The sequence below is a fragment of the Euprymna scolopes genome, chromosome 11, assembly GCF_053919585.1.
Source record: "Euprymna scolopes isolate OS-2025 chromosome 11, ASM5391958v1, whole genome shotgun sequence".
Classification (NCBI taxonomy): domain Eukaryota; kingdom Metazoa; phylum Mollusca; class Cephalopoda; order Sepiida; family Sepiolidae; genus Euprymna; species Euprymna scolopes.
Window position 1 is genome coordinate 2083861 of NC_136492.1, and position 14783 is coordinate 2098643.

The following is a 14783-nucleotide window of genomic DNA, read 5'->3' on the forward strand; positions in this document are numbered from 1 at the left end:
AGGGATTCGGACCCTCGACTTCCAGTCTACTAGACTGGCGCTCTAACCAACTGAGCTATGGAGCCGATATATTTATGAAATAATAAAAATGATTATGTATCATTAACGATAAACCAAGTGTTAAACGAGGATGAAAGCCTCCAGAGGGATTCGGACCCTCGACCTCCAGTTTACGAGACTGGCGCTCTAACCAACTGAGCTATGGAGCCGATATATTTATGAAATAATAAATATGATTATGTATCATTAATGATAAAAGAAGTGTTAAACGAGAATAAAAGGCTCCAGAGGGACTCGGACCGTCGACCTCCAGTTTACTAGACTGGCGCTCTAACCAACTGAGCTATGGAGCCGATATATTTATGTAATAATAAATATGATTATGTATCATTAATGATAAAATAAGTGTTAAACGAGAATAAAAGGCTCGACAGGGATTCGGACCCTCGACCTCCAGTTTACTAGACTGGCGCTCTAACAAACTGAGCTATTGAGCCGATATATTAATGAAATAATAAATATGATTATGTATCATTAATGATAAAATAAGTGTTAAACGAGAATAAAAGGCTCCCGAGGGATTCGGACCCTCGACCTCCAGTTTACTTGACTGGCGCTCTAACCAACTGAGCTATGGAGCCGATATATTTATGAAATAATAAATATGATTATGTATCATTAACGATAAAACAAGTGTTAAACCAGAATAAAAGGCTCCAGAGGGATTCGGACCCTCGACTTCCAGTTTTCTAGACTGACGCTCTAACCAACTGAGCTATGGAGCCGATATATTTATGAAATAATAAATATGATTATGTATCATTAATGATAAAACAAGTGTTAAACGAGAATAAAAGGCTCCAGAGGGATTCGGACACTCGACCTCCAGTTTACTAGACTGGCGCTCTAACCAACTGAGCTATGGAGCCGATACATTTATGAACTAATAAATATGATTATGTATCATTAATGATAAAACAAGCGTTAAACGAGAATAAAAGGCTCCAGAGGGATTCGGACCGTCGACCTCCAGTTTACTAGACTGGCGCTCTAACCAAATGAGCTATGGAGCCGATGTATTTATGAAATAATAAATATGATTATGTATCATTAATGATAAAAGAAGTGTTAAACGAGAATAAAAGGCTCCAGAGGGATTCGGATCCTCGACCTCCAGTTTTCTAGACTGGCGCTCTAACCAACTGAGCTAAGGAGCCGATATATTGTTGAACTAATAACTATGATTATGTATCATTAATGATAAAACAAGTATTAAACGAAAATAAAAGTCTCCAGAGGGATTCGGACCCTCGACCTCCAGTTTACAAGACTGGCGCTCTAACCAACTGAGCTATGGAGCCGATATATTTATGGAATAATAAATATGATTATGTATCATTAACGATAAAATAAGTGTTAAACGAGAATAAAAGGCTCCAGAGGGATTCGGACCCTGGACCTCTAGTTTACAAACTGGCGCTCTAACCAACTGAGCTATGGAGCCGATATATTTATGAAATAATAAATATGATTATGTATCATTAACGATAAAACAAGTGTTACACGGGAATAAAAGGCTCCAGAGGGATTCGGACGCTCTACCTCCAGTTTACAAGACTGGCGCTCTAACCAATTGAGCTATTGAGCCGATATATTAATGAAATAATAAAAATGATTATGTATCATTAATGATAAAATAAGTGTTGACCGAGAATAAAAGGCTCCAGAGGGATTGGGACCCTCGACCTCCAGTTTACTAGACTGGCGCTCTAACCAACTGCACTATGGAGCCGATATATTTATGAAACATTAAATATGATTATGTATCATTAACGATAAATGAGGTGTTTAACCAGAATAAAAGGCTCCAGAGGGAATCGGACTCTCGACCTCCAGTTTACTAGACTGGCGCTCTAACCAACTGAGCTATGGAGCCGATATATTTATGAAATAATAAATATTATTATGTATCATTAAGGATAAAACAAGTGTTAAACGAGAATAAAAGGCTCCAGAGGGATTCGGACACTCGACCTCCAGTTTACTAGACTGGCGCTCTAACACACTGAGATATGGAGCCGATATATTTATGAAATAATAAATATGATTATGTATCATTAATGATACAAGAAGTGTTAAACGAGAATAAAAGGCTCCAGAGGGATTCAGACCCTCGACCTCCAGTTTACTAGACTGGCGCTCTAACCAACTGAGCTATGGAGCCGATATATTTATGAACTAATAAATATGATTATATATCATTAATGATAAAACAAGTGTTAAACGAGAATAAAAGGCTCCAGAGGGATTCGGACCCTCGACCTCCAGTTTACTAGACTGGCGCTCTAACCAACTGAGCCCTCTGGCCGATATATTTATGAAATAATAAATATGATTATGTATCATTAATGATAAAATAAGTGTAAAACGAGAATAAAAGGCTCCAGAGAGATTCGGATCCTCGACCTCCAGTGTACTAGACTGGCGCTCTAACCAACTGAGCTATGGAGCCGATATATTTATGAACTAATAAATATGATTATGTATCATTAATGATAAAATAATTGTTAAACGAGAATAAAAGGCTCCAGAGGGATTCGGACCCTCGACCTCCAGTTTACTAGACTGGCGCTCTAACCAACTGAGCTATGGAGCCGATATATTTATGAACTAATAAATATTATTATGTATCATTAAGGATAAAATAAGTATTAAACGAGAATAAAAGGCTCCAGAGGGACTCGGACCCTGGACCTCCAGTTTTCTAGACTGGCGCTCTGACAAACTGAGCTATGGAGCCGATATATTTATGAAATAATAAATATGATTATGTATCATTAATGATAAAACAAGTGTTAAACGAGAATAAAAGGCTCACGAGGGATTCGGACCCTCGACCTCCAGTTTACGAGACTGGCGCTCTAACCAACTGAGCTATGGAGCCGATATATTTACGAAATAATAAATATGATTATGTATCATTAATGATAAAATAAGTGTTAAACGAGAATAAAAGTCTCCAGAGGGATTCGGACCCTCGACCTCCAGTTTACAAGAATGGTGCTCTAACGAACTGAGCTATGGAGCCGATATATTTTTGAACTAATAAATATGATTATGTATCATTAATGATAAAATAACTGTTAAACGAGAATAAAAGGCTCCAGAGGGATTCGGACCCTCGACCTCCAGTTTTCTAGACTGGCGCTCTAACCAACTGAGCTATGGAGCGTATATATTTATGAACTAATAAATATGATTATGTATCATTAATGATAAAATAAGTTTTAAACGAGAATAAAAGGCTCCAGAGGGATTCGGACCCTCGACCTCCAGTTTACAAGACTGGCGCTCTAACCAACTGAGCTATGGAGCCGATATATTTATGAAATAAAAAATATGATTATATATCATTAATGATAAAATAAGTGTTAAACGAGAATAAAAGGCTCCAGAGGGATTCGGACCCTCGACCTCCAGTTTACTAGACTGGCGCGCTAACCAACTGAGCTATGGAGCCGATATATTTATGAAATAATAAATATGATTATGTATCATTAATGATAAAACAAGTGTTAAACCAGAATAAAAGGCTCCAGAGGGATTCGGACCCTCGACCTCCAGTTTACTAGACTGGCGCTCTAACCAACTGAGCTATGGAGCCGATATATTTATGAAATAATAAAAATGATTATGTATCATTAACGATAAACCAAGTGTTACACGAGGATGAAAGGCTCCAGAGGGATTCGGACCCTCGACCTCCAGTTTACAAGACTGGCGCTCTAACCAACTGAGCTATGGAGCCGATACATATATGAAATAATAAATATGATTATGTATCATTAATGATAAAACAAGTGTTAAACGAGAATAAAAGGCTCCGGAGGGATTCGGACCCTCGACCTCCAGTTTACTAGACTGGCGCTCTAACCAACTGAGCTATGGAGCCGATATATTTATGTAATAATAAATATGATTATGTATCATTAATGATAAAATAAGTGTTAAACGAGAATAAAAGGCTCCAGAGGGATTCGGACCCTGGACCTCCACTTTACTAGACTGGCGCTCTAACCAACTGAGCTATGGAGCCGATATATTTATGAACTAATAAATATGATTATGTATCATTAATGATAAAACAAGCGTTAAACGAGAATAAAAGGCTCCAGAGGGATTCGGACCGTCGACCTCCAGTTTACTAGACTGGCGCTCTAACCAACTGAGCTATGGAGCCGATATATTTATGACATAATAAATATGATTGTGTATCATTAATGATGAAAGAAGTGTTAAACGAGAATAAAAGGCTCCAGAGGGATTCGGACCCTCGACCTCCAGTTTACTAGACTGGCGCTCTAACCAACTGAGCTATGGAGCCGATATATTTATGAAATAATAAATATGATTATGTATCATTAATGATAAAATAAGTGTTAAACGAGAATAAAAGGCTCCAGAGGGATTCGGACCCTCGACGTCCAGTTTACAAGACTGGCGCTCTAACCAACTGAGCTATGGAGCCGATATTTTTATGAACTAATAAATATGATTATGTATCATTAATGATAAAATAAGTGTTAAACGAGAATAAAAGGCTCCAGAGGGATTCGGACCCGCGACCTCCAGTTTACAAGACTGGCGCTCTAACCAACTGAGCTATGGAGCCGATATATTTATGAGATAATTAATATGATTATGTATCATTAACGATTAAACAAGTGTTAAACGAGAATAAAAGGCTCCAGAGGGATTCGGACCCTCGACCGCCAGTTTACAAGCCTGGCGCTCTAACCAATTGAGCTATGGAGCCGATATATTTATGTAATAATAAATATGATTATGTATCATAATGATAAAATAAGTGTTAAACGAGAATAAAAGGCTCGACAGGGATTCGGACCCTCGACCTCCAGTTTACTAGACTGGCGCTCTAACCAACTGAGCTATGGAGCCGATATATTTATGAAATAATAAATATGATTATGTATCATTAATGATAAAATAAGTGTTAAACGAGAATAAAAGGCTCCAGAGGGATTCGGACCCTCGACCTCCAGTTTACTTGACTGGCGCTCTAACCAACTGAGCTATGGAGCCGATATATTTATGAAATAATAAATATGATTATGTATCATTAACGATAAAAAAAAGTGTTAAACCAGAATAAAAGGCTCCAGAGGGATTCGGACCCTCGACCTCCAGTTTACTAGACTGGCGCTCTAACCAACTGAGCTATGGAGCCGATATATTTATGAAATAATAAATATGATTATGTATCATTAATGATAAAACAAGTGTTAAACGAGAATAAAAGGCTCCAGAGGGATTCGGACACTCGACCTCCAGTTTACTAGACTGGCGCTCTAACCAACTGAGCTATGGAGCCGATACATTTATGAACTAATAAATATGATTATGTATCATTAATGATAAAACAAGCGTTAAACGAGAATAAAAGGCCCCAGAGGGATTCGGATCCTCGACCTCCAGTTTTCTAGACTGGCGCTCTAACCAACTGAGCTATGGAGCCGATATATTTATGAAATAATAAATATGATTATGTATCATTAATGATAAAACAAGTGTTAAACGAGAATAAAAGTCTCCAGAGGGATTCGGACCCTCGACCTCCAGTTTACAAGACTGGCGCTCTAACCAACTGAGCTATGGAGCCGATATATTTATGGAATAATAAATATGATTATGTATCATTAATGATAAAATAAGTGTTAAACGAGAATAAAAGGCTCCAGAGGGATTCGGACCCTCGACCTCCAGTTTACAAGACTGGCGCTCTAACCAACTGAGCTATGGAGCCGATATATTTATGAACTAATAAATATGATTATGTATCATTAATGATAAAATAAGTGTTAAACGAGAATAAAAGGCTCCAGAGGGATTCGGACCCTGGACCTCTAGTTTACAAGACTGGCGCTCTAACCAACTGAGCTATGGAGCCGATATATTTATGAAATAATAAATATGATTATGTATCATTAACGATAAAACAAGTGTTACACGGGAATAAAAGGCTCCAGAGGGATTCGGACGCTCTACCTCCAGTTTACAAGACTGGCGCTCTAACCAATTGAGCTATTGAGCCGATATATTAATGAAATAATAAAAATGATTATGTATCATTAATGATAAAATAAGTGTTGACCGAGAATAAAAGGCTCCAGAGGGATTGGGACCCTCGACCTCCAGTTTACTAGACTGGCGCTCTAACCAACTGCACTATGGAGCCGATATATTTATGAAACATTAAATATGATTATGTATCATTAACGATAAATGAGGTGTTTAACCAGAATAAAAGGCTCCAGAGGGAATCGGACTCTCGACCTCCAGTTTACTAGACTGGCGCTCTAACCAACTGAGCTATGGAGCCGATATATTTATGAAATAATAAATATTATTATGTATCATTAAGGATAAAACAAGTGTTAAACGAGAATAAAAGGCTCCAGAGGGATTCGGACACTCGACCTCCAGTTTACTAGACTGGCGCTCTAACACACTGAGATATGGAGCCGATATATTTATGAAATAATAAATATGATTATGTATCATTAATGATACAAGAAGTGTTAAACGAGAATAAAAGGCTCCAGAGGGATTCAGACCCTCGACCTCCAGTTTACTAGACTGGCGCTCTAACCAACTGAGCTATGGAGCCGATATATTTATGAACTAATAAATATGATTATATATCATTAATGATAAAACAAGTGTTAAACGAGAATAAAAGGCTCCAGAGGGATTCGGACCCTCGACCTCCAGTTTACTAGACTGGCGCTCTAACCAACTGAGCCCTCTGGCCGATATATTTATGAAATAATAAATATGATTATGTATCATTAATGATAAAATAAGTGTAAAACGAGAATAAAAGGCTCCAGAGAGATTCGGATCCTCGACCTCCAGTGTACTAGACTGGCGCTCTAACCAACTGAGCTATGGAGCCGATATATTTATGAACTAATAAATATGATTATGTATCATTAATGATAAAATAATTGTTAAACGAGAATAAAAGGCTCCAGAGGGATTCGGACCCTCGACCTCCAGTTTACTAGACTGGCGCTCTAACCAACTGAGCTATGGAGCCGATATATTTATGAACTAATAAATATTATTATGTATCATTAAGGATAAAATAAGTATTAAACGAGAATAAAAGGCTCCAGAGGGACTCGGACCCTGGACCTCCAGTTTTCTAGACTGGCGCTCTGACAAACTGAGCTATGGAGCCGATATATTTATGAAATAATAAATATGATTATGTATCATTAATGATAAAACAAGTGTTAAACGAGAATAAAAGGCTCACGAGGGATTCGGACCCTCGACCTCCAGTTTACGAGACTGGCGCTCTAACCAACTGAGCTATGGAGCCGATATATTTACGAAATAATAAATATGATTATGTATCATTAATGATAAAATAAGTGTTAAACGAGAATAAAAGTCTCCAGAGGGATTCGGACCCTCGACCTCCAGTTTACAAGAATGGTGCTCTAACGAACTGAGCTATGGAGCCGATATATTTTTGAACTAATAAATATGATTATGTATCATTAATGATAAAATAACTGTTAAACGAGAATAAAAGGCTCCAGAGGGATTCGGACCCTCGACCTCCAGTTTTCTAGACTGGCGCTCTAACCAACTGAGCTATGGAGCGTATATATTTATGAACTAATAAATATGATTATGTATCATTAATGATAAAATAAGTTTTAAACGAGAATAAAAGGCTCCAGAGGGATTCGGACCCTCGACCTCCAGTTTACAAGACTGGCGCTCTAACCAACTGAGCTATGGAGCCGATATATTTATGAAATAAAAAATATGATTATATATCATTAATGATAAAATAAGTGTTAAACGAGAATAAAAGGCTCCAGAGGGATTCGGACCCTCGACCTCCAGTTTACTAGACTGGCGCGCTAACCAACTGAGCTATGGAGCCGATATATTTATGAAATAATAAATATGATTATGTATCATTAATGATAAAACAAGTGTTAAACCAGAATAAAAGGCTCCAGAGGGATTCGGACCCTCGACCTCCAGTTTACTAGACTGGCGCTCTAACCAACTGAGCTATGGAGCCGATATATTTATGAAATAATAAAAATGATTATGTATCATTAACGATAAACCAAGTGTTACACGAGGATGAAAGGCTCCAGAGGGATTCGGACCCTCGACCTCCAGTTTACAAGACTGGCGCTCTAACCAACTGAGCTATGGAGCCGATACATATATGAAATAATAAATATGATTATGTATCATTAATGATAAAACAAGTGTTAAACGAGAATAAAAGGCTCCGGAGGGATTCGGACCCTCGACCTCCAGTTTACTAGACTGGCGCTCTAACCAACTGAGCTATGGAGCCGATATATTTATGTAATAATAAATATGATTATGTATCATTAATGATAAAATAAGTGTTAAACGAGAATAAAAGGCTCCAGAGGGATTCGGACCCTGGACCTCCACTTTACTAGACTGGCGCTCTAACCAACTGAGCTATGGAGCCGATATATTTATGAACTAATAAATATGATTATGTATCATTAATGATAAAACAAGCGTTAAACGAGAATAAAAGGCTCCAGAGGGATTCGGACCGTCGACCTCCAGTTTACTAGACTGGCGCTCTAACCAACTGAGCTATGGAGCCGATATATTTATGACATAATAAATATGATTGTGTATCATTAATGATGAAAGAAGTGTTAAACGAGAATAAAAGGCTCCAGAGGGATTCGGACCCTCGACCTCCAGTTTACTAGACTGGCGCTCTAACCAACTGAGCTATGGAGCCGATATATTTATGAAATAATAAATATGATTATGTATCATTAATGATAAAATAAGTGTTAAACGAGAATAAAAGGCTCCAGAGGGATTCGGACCCTCGACGTCCAGTTTACAAGACTGGCGCTCTAACCAACTGAGCTATGGAGCCGATATTTTTATGAACTAATAAATATGATTATGTATCATTAATGATAAAATAAGTGTTAAACGAGAATAAAAGGCTCCAGAGGGATTCGGACCCGCGACCTCCAGTTTACAAGACTGGCGCTCTAACCAACTGAGCTATGGAGCCGATATATTTATGAGATAATTAATATGATTATGTATCATTAACGATTAAACAAGTGTTAAACGAGAATAAAAGGCTCCAGAGGGATTCGGACCCTCGACCGCCAGTTTACAAGCCTGGCGCTCTAACCAATTGAGCTATGGAGCCGATATATTTATGTAATAATAAATATGATTATGTATCATAATGATAAAATAAGTGTTAAACGAGAATAAAAGGCTCGACAGGGATTCGGACCCTCGACCTCCAGTTTACTAGACTGGCGCTCTAACCAACTGAGCTATGGAGCCGATATATTTATGAAATAATAAATATGATTATGTATCATTAATGATAAAATAAGTGTTAAACGAGAATAAAAGGCTCCAGAGGGATTCGGACCCTCGACCTCCAGTTTACTTGACTGGCGCTCTAACCAACTGAGCTATGGAGCCGATATATTTATGAAATAATAAATATGATTATGTATCATTAACGATAAAAAAAAGTGTTAAACCAGAATAAAAGGCTCCAGAGGGATTCGGACCCTCGACCTCCAGTTTACTAGACTGGCGCTCTAACCAACTGAGCTATGGAGCCGATATATTTATGAAATAATAAATATGATTATGTATCATTAATGATAAAACAAGTGTTAAACGAGAATAAAAGGCTCCAGAGGGATTCGGACACTCGACCTCCAGTTTACTAGACTGGCGCTCTAACCAACTGAGCTATGGAGCCGATACATTTATGAACTAATAAATATGATTATGTATCATTAATGATAAAACAAGCGTTAAACGAGAATAAAAGGCCCCAGAGGGATTCGGATCCTCGACCTCCAGTTTTCTAGACTGGCGCTCTAACCAACTGAGCTATGGAGCCGATATATTTATGAAATAATAAATATGATTATGTATCATTAATGATAAAACAAGTGTTAAACGAGAATAAAAGTCTCCAGAGGGATTCGGACCCTCGACCTCCAGTTTACAAGACTGGCGCTCTAACCAACTGAGCTATGGAGCCGATATATTTATGGAATAATAAATATGATTATGTATCATTAATGATAAAATAAGTGTTAAACGAGAATAAAAGGCTCCAGAGGGATTCGGACCCTCGACCTCCAGTTTACAAGACTGGCGCTCTAACCAACTGAGCTATGGAGCCGATATATTTATGAACTAATAAATATGATTATGTATCATTAATGATAAAATAAGTGTTAAACGAGAATAAAAGGCTCCAGAGGGATTCGGACCCTGGACCTCTAGTTTACAAGACTGGCGCTCTAACCAACTGAGCTATGGAGCCGATATATTTATGAAATAATAAATATGATTATGTATCATTAACGATAAAACAAGTGTTACACGGGAATAAAAGGCTCCAGAGGGATTCGGACCCTCGACCTCCAGTTTACTAGACTGGCGCTCTAACCAACTGAGCTATGGAGCCGATATATTTATGAAATAATAAATATGATTATGTATCATTAACGATAAAACAAGTGTTAAACCAGAATAAAAGGCTCCAGAGGGAATCGGACTCTCGACCTCCAGTTTACTAGACTGGCGCTCTAACCAACTGAGCAATGGAGCCGATATATTTATGTAATAATAAATATTATTATGTATCATTAAGGATAAAATAAGTGTTAAACGAGAATAAAAGGCTCCAGAGGGATTCGGACCCTCGACCTCCAGTTTACTAGACTGGGTCTCTAACACACTGAGATATGGAGCCGATATATTTATGAAATAATAAATATGATTATGTATCATTAATGATAAAAGAAGTGTTAAACGAGAATAAAAGGCTCCAGAGGGATTCGGACCCTCGACCTTCAGTTTACAAGACTGGCGCTCTAACCAACTGAGCTATGGAGCCGATATATTTATGAAATAATAAATATGATTATGTATCATTAATGATAAAATAAGTGATAAACGAGAATAAAAGGCTCCAGAGGGATTCGGATCCTCGACCTCCAGGTTACAAGACTGGCGCTCTAACCAACTGAGCTATGGAGCCGATATATTTATGAACTAATAAATATGATTATGTATCATTAATGATAAAATAATTGTTAAACGAGAATAAAAGGCTCCAGAGGGATTCGGACCCTCGACCTCCAGCTTACTAGACTGGCGCTCTAACCAACTGAGCTATGGAGCCGATATATTTATGAACTAATAAATATGATTATGTATCATTAATGATAAAATAAGTGTTAAACGAGAATAAAAGGCTCCAGAGGGACTCGGACCCTGGACCTCCAGTTTTCTAGACTGGCGCTCTGACCAACTGAGCTATGGAGCCGATATATTTATGAAATAATAAATATGATTATGTATCATTAATGATAAAACAAGTGTTTAACGAGAATAAAAGGCTCCAGAGGGATTCGGACCCTCGACCTGCAGTATACAAGATTGGCGCTCTAACCAACTGAGCTATGGAGCCGATATATTTACGAAATAATAAATATGATTATGTATCATTAATGATAAAATAAGTGTTAAACGAGAATAAAAGTCTCCAGAGGGATTCGGACCCTCGACCTCCAGTTTACAAGAATGGTGCTCTAACGAACTGAGCTATGGAGCCGATATATTTTTGAACTAATAAATATGATTATGTATCATTAATGATAAAATAAGTGTTAAACGAGAATAAAAGGCTCCAGAGTGATTCGGACCCTCGACCTCCAGTTTTCTAGACTGGCGCTCTAACCAACTGAGCTATGGAGCCGATATATTTATGAAATAATAAATATGATTATGTATCATTAATGATAAAATAAGTGTTAAACGAGAATAAAAGGCTCCAGAGGGATTCGGACCCTCGACCTCCAGTTTACAAGACTGGCGCTCTAACAAACTGAGCTATGGAGTCGATATATTTATGAAATAATAAATATGATTATATATCATTAATGATAAAATAAGTGTTAAACGAGAATAAAAGTCTCCAGAGGGATTTTGACCCTGGACCTCCAGTTTACAAGACTGGCGCTCTAACCAACTGAACTATGGAGCCGATATATTTATGAAATAATAAATATGATTATGTATCATTAACGATAAAACAAGTGTTAAACAAGAATAAAAGGCTCCAGAGGGAATCGGACCCTCGACCTCCAGTTTACTAGACTGGCGCTCTAACCAACTGAGCTATTGAGCCGATATATTTATGAAATAATAAATATTATTATGTATCATTAAGGATAAAATAAGTGTTACACGAGAATAAAAGGCTCCAGAGGGATTCGGACCCTCGACCTCCAGTTTTCTAGACTGGCGCTCTAACCAACTGAGCTATGGAGCCGATATATTTATGAAATAATAAATATGATTATGTATCATTAATGATAAAATAAGTGTTAAACGAGAATAAAAGGCTCAAGAGGGATTCGGACCCTCGACCTCCAGTTTACAAGACTGGCGCTCTAACAAACTGAGCTATGGAGCCGATATATTTATGAAATAAAAAATATGATTATATATCATTAATGATAAAATAAGTGTTAAACGAGAATAAAAGGCTCCAGAGGGATTTTGACCCTGGACCTCCAGTTTACAAGACTGGCGTTCTAACCAACTGAGCTATGGAGCCGATATATTTATGAAATAATAAATATGATTATGTATCATTAACGATAAAACAAGTGTTACACGAGAATAAAAGGATCCAGAGGGATTCGGACCCTCGACCTCCAGTTTACAAGACTGGCGCTCTAACCAATTGAGCTATTGAGCCGATATATTTATGAAATAATAAATATGATTATGTATCATTAATGATAAAATAAGTGTTAAACGAGAATAAAAGGCTCCAGAGGGATTCGGACCCTCGACCTCCAGTTTACTAGACTGGCGCTCTAACCAACTGAACTATGGAGCCGATATATTTATGAAATAATAAATATGATTATGTATCATTAACGATAAAACAAATGTTAAACGAGAATAAAAGGCTCCAGAGGGATTCGGACCCTCGACCTCCAGTTTACTAGACTGGCGCTCTAACCAACTGCGCTATGGAGCCGATATATTTATGAAATAATAAATATGATTATGTATCATTAATGATAAAACAAGTGTTAAACCAGAATAAAAGGCTCCAGAGGGATTCGGACCCTCGACCTCCAGTTTACTAGACTGGCGCTCTAACCAACTGAGCTATGGAGCCGATATATTTATGAAATAATAAAAATGATTCTGTATCATTAACGATAAACCAAGTGTTAAACGAGGATGAAAGGCTCCAGAGGGATTCGGACCCTCGACCTCCAGTTTACAAGACTGGCGCTCTAACCAACTGAGCTATGGAGCCGATACATATATGAAATAATAAATATGATTATGTATCATTAATGATAAAAGAAGTGTTAAACGAGAATAAAAGGCTCCAGAGGGATTCGGACCCTCGACCTCCAGTTTTCTAGACTGGCGCTCTAACCAACTGAGCTATGGAGCCGATATATTTATGAAATAATAAATATGATTATGTATCATTAATGATAAAACAAGTGTTAAACGAGAATAAAAGGCTCCAGAGGGATTCGGACACTCGACCTCCAGTTTACTAGACTGGCGCTCTAACCAACTGAGCTATGGAGCCGATATATTTATGAACTAATAAATATGATTATGTATCATTAATGATAAAACAAGCGTTAAACGAGAATAAAAGGCTCCAGAGGGATTCGGACCGTCGACCTCCAGTTTACTAGACTGGCGCTCTAACCAACTGAGCTATGGAGCCGATATATTTATGAAATAATAAATATGATTGTGTATCATTAATGATAAAAGAAGTGTTAAACGAGAATAAAAGGCTCCAGAGGGATTCGGACCCTCGACCTCCAGTTTACTAGACTGGCGCTCAAACCAACTGAGCTATGGAGCCGATATATTTATGAACTAATAAATATGAGTATGTATCATTAATGATAAAATAAGTGTTAAACGAGAATAAAAGGCTCCAGAGGGATTCGGACCCTCGACGTCCAGTTTAAAAGACTGGCGCTCTAACCAACTGAGCTATGGAGCCGATATATTTATGAACTAATAAATATGATTATGTATCATTAACGATAAAATAAGTGTTAAACGAGAATAAAAGGCTCCAGAGGGATTCGGACCCTCGACCGCCAGTTTACAAGCCTGGCGCTCTAACCAACTGAGCTATGGAGCCGATATATTTATGTAATAATAAATATGATTATGTATCATTAATGATAAAATAAGTGTTAAACGAGAATAAAAGGCTCGACAGGGATTCGGACCCTCGACCTCCAGTTTACTAGACTGGCGCTCTAACAAACTGAGCTATGGAGCCGATATATTAATGAAATGATAAATATGATTATGTATCATTAATGATAAAATAAGTGTTAAACGAGAATAAAAGGCTCCAGAGGGATTCGGACCCTCGACCTCCAGTTTACTTGACTGGCGCTCTAACCAACTGAGCTATGGAGCCGATATATTTATGAAATAATAAATATGATTATGTATCATTAACGATAAAACAAGTGTTAAACCAGAATAAAAGGCTGCAGAGGGATTCGGACCCTCGACCTCCAGTTTACTAGACTGGCGCTCTAACCAACTGAGCTATGGAGCCGATATATTTATGAAATAATAAATATGATTAT

At 37.5% G+C, this 14783-nt stretch overlaps 42 non-coding genes across 42 annotated transcripts; all 42 read right to left on the minus strand.

The window, feature by feature from the left end:
* Positions 1-135: 135 nt before the first annotated feature.
* Positions 136-209, minus strand: Trnat-cgu (transfer RNA threonine (anticodon CGU)). Its single transcript has one exon. It is a non-coding gene; the product is annotated as a tRNA-Thr (tRNA).
* Positions 210-711: 502 nt separating this feature from the next.
* Positions 712-785, minus strand: Trnas-aga (transfer RNA serine (anticodon AGA)). Its single transcript has one exon. It is a non-coding gene; the product is annotated as a tRNA-Ser (tRNA).
* Positions 786-1143: 358 nt separating this feature from the next.
* Positions 1144-1217, minus strand: Trnas-aga (transfer RNA serine (anticodon AGA)). The gene has a single exon. It is a non-coding gene; the product is annotated as a tRNA-Ser (tRNA).
* Positions 1218-1287: 70 nt separating this feature from the next.
* On the minus strand, positions 1288-1361 carry Trnat-ugu (transfer RNA threonine (anticodon UGU)). Its single transcript has one exon. It is a non-coding gene; the product is annotated as a tRNA-Thr (tRNA).
* Positions 1362-2582: 1221 nt separating this feature from the next.
* On the minus strand, positions 2583-2656 carry Trnat-agu (transfer RNA threonine (anticodon AGU)). The gene has a single exon. It is a non-coding gene; the product is annotated as a tRNA-Thr (tRNA).
* Positions 2657-2726: 70 nt separating this feature from the next.
* Trnas-aga (transfer RNA serine (anticodon AGA)) lies at positions 2727-2800 on the minus strand. The gene has a single exon. It is a non-coding gene; the product is annotated as a tRNA-Ser (tRNA).
* A 70-nt stretch (positions 2801-2870) lies between these two features.
* Positions 2871-2944, minus strand: Trnat-cgu (transfer RNA threonine (anticodon CGU)). Its single transcript has one exon. It is a non-coding gene; the product is annotated as a tRNA-Thr (tRNA).
* Positions 2945-3158: 214 nt separating this feature from the next.
* Positions 3159-3232, minus strand: Trnas-aga (transfer RNA serine (anticodon AGA)). Its single transcript has one exon. It is a non-coding gene; the product is annotated as a tRNA-Ser (tRNA).
* Positions 3233-3302: 70 nt separating this feature from the next.
* On the minus strand, positions 3303-3376 carry Trnat-ugu (transfer RNA threonine (anticodon UGU)). Its single transcript has one exon. It is a non-coding gene; the product is annotated as a tRNA-Thr (tRNA).
* Positions 3377-3590: 214 nt separating this feature from the next.
* Trnat-agu (transfer RNA threonine (anticodon AGU)) lies at positions 3591-3664 on the minus strand. The gene has a single exon. It is a non-coding gene; the product is annotated as a tRNA-Thr (tRNA).
* Positions 3665-3734: 70 nt separating this feature from the next.
* Trnat-ugu (transfer RNA threonine (anticodon UGU)) lies at positions 3735-3808 on the minus strand. The gene has a single exon. It is a non-coding gene; the product is annotated as a tRNA-Thr (tRNA).
* Positions 3809-4310: 502 nt separating this feature from the next.
* Positions 4311-4384, minus strand: Trnat-agu (transfer RNA threonine (anticodon AGU)). Its single transcript has one exon. It is a non-coding gene; the product is annotated as a tRNA-Thr (tRNA).
* Positions 4385-4454: 70 nt separating this feature from the next.
* Trnat-ugu (transfer RNA threonine (anticodon UGU)) lies at positions 4455-4528 on the minus strand. Its single transcript has one exon. It is a non-coding gene; the product is annotated as a tRNA-Thr (tRNA).
* A 70-nt stretch (positions 4529-4598) lies between these two features.
* Trnat-ugu (transfer RNA threonine (anticodon UGU)) lies at positions 4599-4672 on the minus strand. The gene has a single exon. It is a non-coding gene; the product is annotated as a tRNA-Thr (tRNA).
* A 502-nt stretch (positions 4673-5174) lies between these two features.
* On the minus strand, positions 5175-5248 carry Trnat-agu (transfer RNA threonine (anticodon AGU)). Its single transcript has one exon. It is a non-coding gene; the product is annotated as a tRNA-Thr (tRNA).
* A 214-nt stretch (positions 5249-5462) lies between these two features.
* Trnas-aga (transfer RNA serine (anticodon AGA)) lies at positions 5463-5536 on the minus strand. Its single transcript has one exon. It is a non-coding gene; the product is annotated as a tRNA-Ser (tRNA).
* Positions 5537-5606: 70 nt separating this feature from the next.
* Positions 5607-5680, minus strand: Trnat-ugu (transfer RNA threonine (anticodon UGU)). The gene has a single exon. It is a non-coding gene; the product is annotated as a tRNA-Thr (tRNA).
* Positions 5681-5750: 70 nt separating this feature from the next.
* On the minus strand, positions 5751-5824 carry Trnat-ugu (transfer RNA threonine (anticodon UGU)). Its single transcript has one exon. It is a non-coding gene; the product is annotated as a tRNA-Thr (tRNA).
* A 1222-nt stretch (positions 5825-7046) lies between these two features.
* Positions 7047-7120, minus strand: Trnat-agu (transfer RNA threonine (anticodon AGU)). The gene has a single exon. It is a non-coding gene; the product is annotated as a tRNA-Thr (tRNA).
* Positions 7121-7190: 70 nt separating this feature from the next.
* On the minus strand, positions 7191-7264 carry Trnas-aga (transfer RNA serine (anticodon AGA)). Its single transcript has one exon. It is a non-coding gene; the product is annotated as a tRNA-Ser (tRNA).
* A 70-nt stretch (positions 7265-7334) lies between these two features.
* Trnat-cgu (transfer RNA threonine (anticodon CGU)) lies at positions 7335-7408 on the minus strand. Its single transcript has one exon. It is a non-coding gene; the product is annotated as a tRNA-Thr (tRNA).
* A 214-nt stretch (positions 7409-7622) lies between these two features.
* Positions 7623-7696, minus strand: Trnas-aga (transfer RNA serine (anticodon AGA)). The gene has a single exon. It is a non-coding gene; the product is annotated as a tRNA-Ser (tRNA).
* Positions 7697-7766: 70 nt separating this feature from the next.
* Positions 7767-7840, minus strand: Trnat-ugu (transfer RNA threonine (anticodon UGU)). Its single transcript has one exon. It is a non-coding gene; the product is annotated as a tRNA-Thr (tRNA).
* Positions 7841-8054: 214 nt separating this feature from the next.
* Positions 8055-8128, minus strand: Trnat-agu (transfer RNA threonine (anticodon AGU)). Its single transcript has one exon. It is a non-coding gene; the product is annotated as a tRNA-Thr (tRNA).
* A 70-nt stretch (positions 8129-8198) lies between these two features.
* Trnat-ugu (transfer RNA threonine (anticodon UGU)) lies at positions 8199-8272 on the minus strand. The gene has a single exon. It is a non-coding gene; the product is annotated as a tRNA-Thr (tRNA).
* A 502-nt stretch (positions 8273-8774) lies between these two features.
* Positions 8775-8848, minus strand: Trnat-agu (transfer RNA threonine (anticodon AGU)). Its single transcript has one exon. It is a non-coding gene; the product is annotated as a tRNA-Thr (tRNA).
* Positions 8849-8918: 70 nt separating this feature from the next.
* On the minus strand, positions 8919-8992 carry Trnat-ugu (transfer RNA threonine (anticodon UGU)). Its single transcript has one exon. It is a non-coding gene; the product is annotated as a tRNA-Thr (tRNA).
* Positions 8993-9062: 70 nt separating this feature from the next.
* Trnat-ugu (transfer RNA threonine (anticodon UGU)) lies at positions 9063-9136 on the minus strand. The gene has a single exon. It is a non-coding gene; the product is annotated as a tRNA-Thr (tRNA).
* A 502-nt stretch (positions 9137-9638) lies between these two features.
* Positions 9639-9712, minus strand: Trnat-agu (transfer RNA threonine (anticodon AGU)). The gene has a single exon. It is a non-coding gene; the product is annotated as a tRNA-Thr (tRNA).
* A 214-nt stretch (positions 9713-9926) lies between these two features.
* Trnas-aga (transfer RNA serine (anticodon AGA)) lies at positions 9927-10000 on the minus strand. The gene has a single exon. It is a non-coding gene; the product is annotated as a tRNA-Ser (tRNA).
* Positions 10001-10070: 70 nt separating this feature from the next.
* Trnat-ugu (transfer RNA threonine (anticodon UGU)) lies at positions 10071-10144 on the minus strand. Its single transcript has one exon. It is a non-coding gene; the product is annotated as a tRNA-Thr (tRNA).
* A 70-nt stretch (positions 10145-10214) lies between these two features.
* On the minus strand, positions 10215-10288 carry Trnat-ugu (transfer RNA threonine (anticodon UGU)). Its single transcript has one exon. It is a non-coding gene; the product is annotated as a tRNA-Thr (tRNA).
* Positions 10289-10502: 214 nt separating this feature from the next.
* On the minus strand, positions 10503-10576 carry Trnat-agu (transfer RNA threonine (anticodon AGU)). The gene has a single exon. It is a non-coding gene; the product is annotated as a tRNA-Thr (tRNA).
* Positions 10577-10934: 358 nt separating this feature from the next.
* On the minus strand, positions 10935-11008 carry Trnat-ugu (transfer RNA threonine (anticodon UGU)). The gene has a single exon. It is a non-coding gene; the product is annotated as a tRNA-Thr (tRNA).
* A 214-nt stretch (positions 11009-11222) lies between these two features.
* Trnat-agu (transfer RNA threonine (anticodon AGU)) lies at positions 11223-11296 on the minus strand. Its single transcript has one exon. It is a non-coding gene; the product is annotated as a tRNA-Thr (tRNA).
* A 70-nt stretch (positions 11297-11366) lies between these two features.
* Trnas-aga (transfer RNA serine (anticodon AGA)) lies at positions 11367-11440 on the minus strand. The gene has a single exon. It is a non-coding gene; the product is annotated as a tRNA-Ser (tRNA).
* Positions 11441-11798: 358 nt separating this feature from the next.
* Positions 11799-11872, minus strand: Trnas-aga (transfer RNA serine (anticodon AGA)). The gene has a single exon. It is a non-coding gene; the product is annotated as a tRNA-Ser (tRNA).
* Positions 11873-12374: 502 nt separating this feature from the next.
* Trnas-aga (transfer RNA serine (anticodon AGA)) lies at positions 12375-12448 on the minus strand. The gene has a single exon. It is a non-coding gene; the product is annotated as a tRNA-Ser (tRNA).
* A 790-nt stretch (positions 12449-13238) lies between these two features.
* Trnat-agu (transfer RNA threonine (anticodon AGU)) lies at positions 13239-13312 on the minus strand. Its single transcript has one exon. It is a non-coding gene; the product is annotated as a tRNA-Thr (tRNA).
* A 70-nt stretch (positions 13313-13382) lies between these two features.
* Trnat-ugu (transfer RNA threonine (anticodon UGU)) lies at positions 13383-13456 on the minus strand. Its single transcript has one exon. It is a non-coding gene; the product is annotated as a tRNA-Thr (tRNA).
* Positions 13457-13526: 70 nt separating this feature from the next.
* Trnas-aga (transfer RNA serine (anticodon AGA)) lies at positions 13527-13600 on the minus strand. Its single transcript has one exon. It is a non-coding gene; the product is annotated as a tRNA-Ser (tRNA).
* A 502-nt stretch (positions 13601-14102) lies between these two features.
* On the minus strand, positions 14103-14176 carry Trnak-uuu (transfer RNA lysine (anticodon UUU)). The gene has a single exon. It is a non-coding gene; the product is annotated as a tRNA-Lys (tRNA).
* Between the last annotated feature and the right edge of the window lie 607 nt (positions 14177-14783).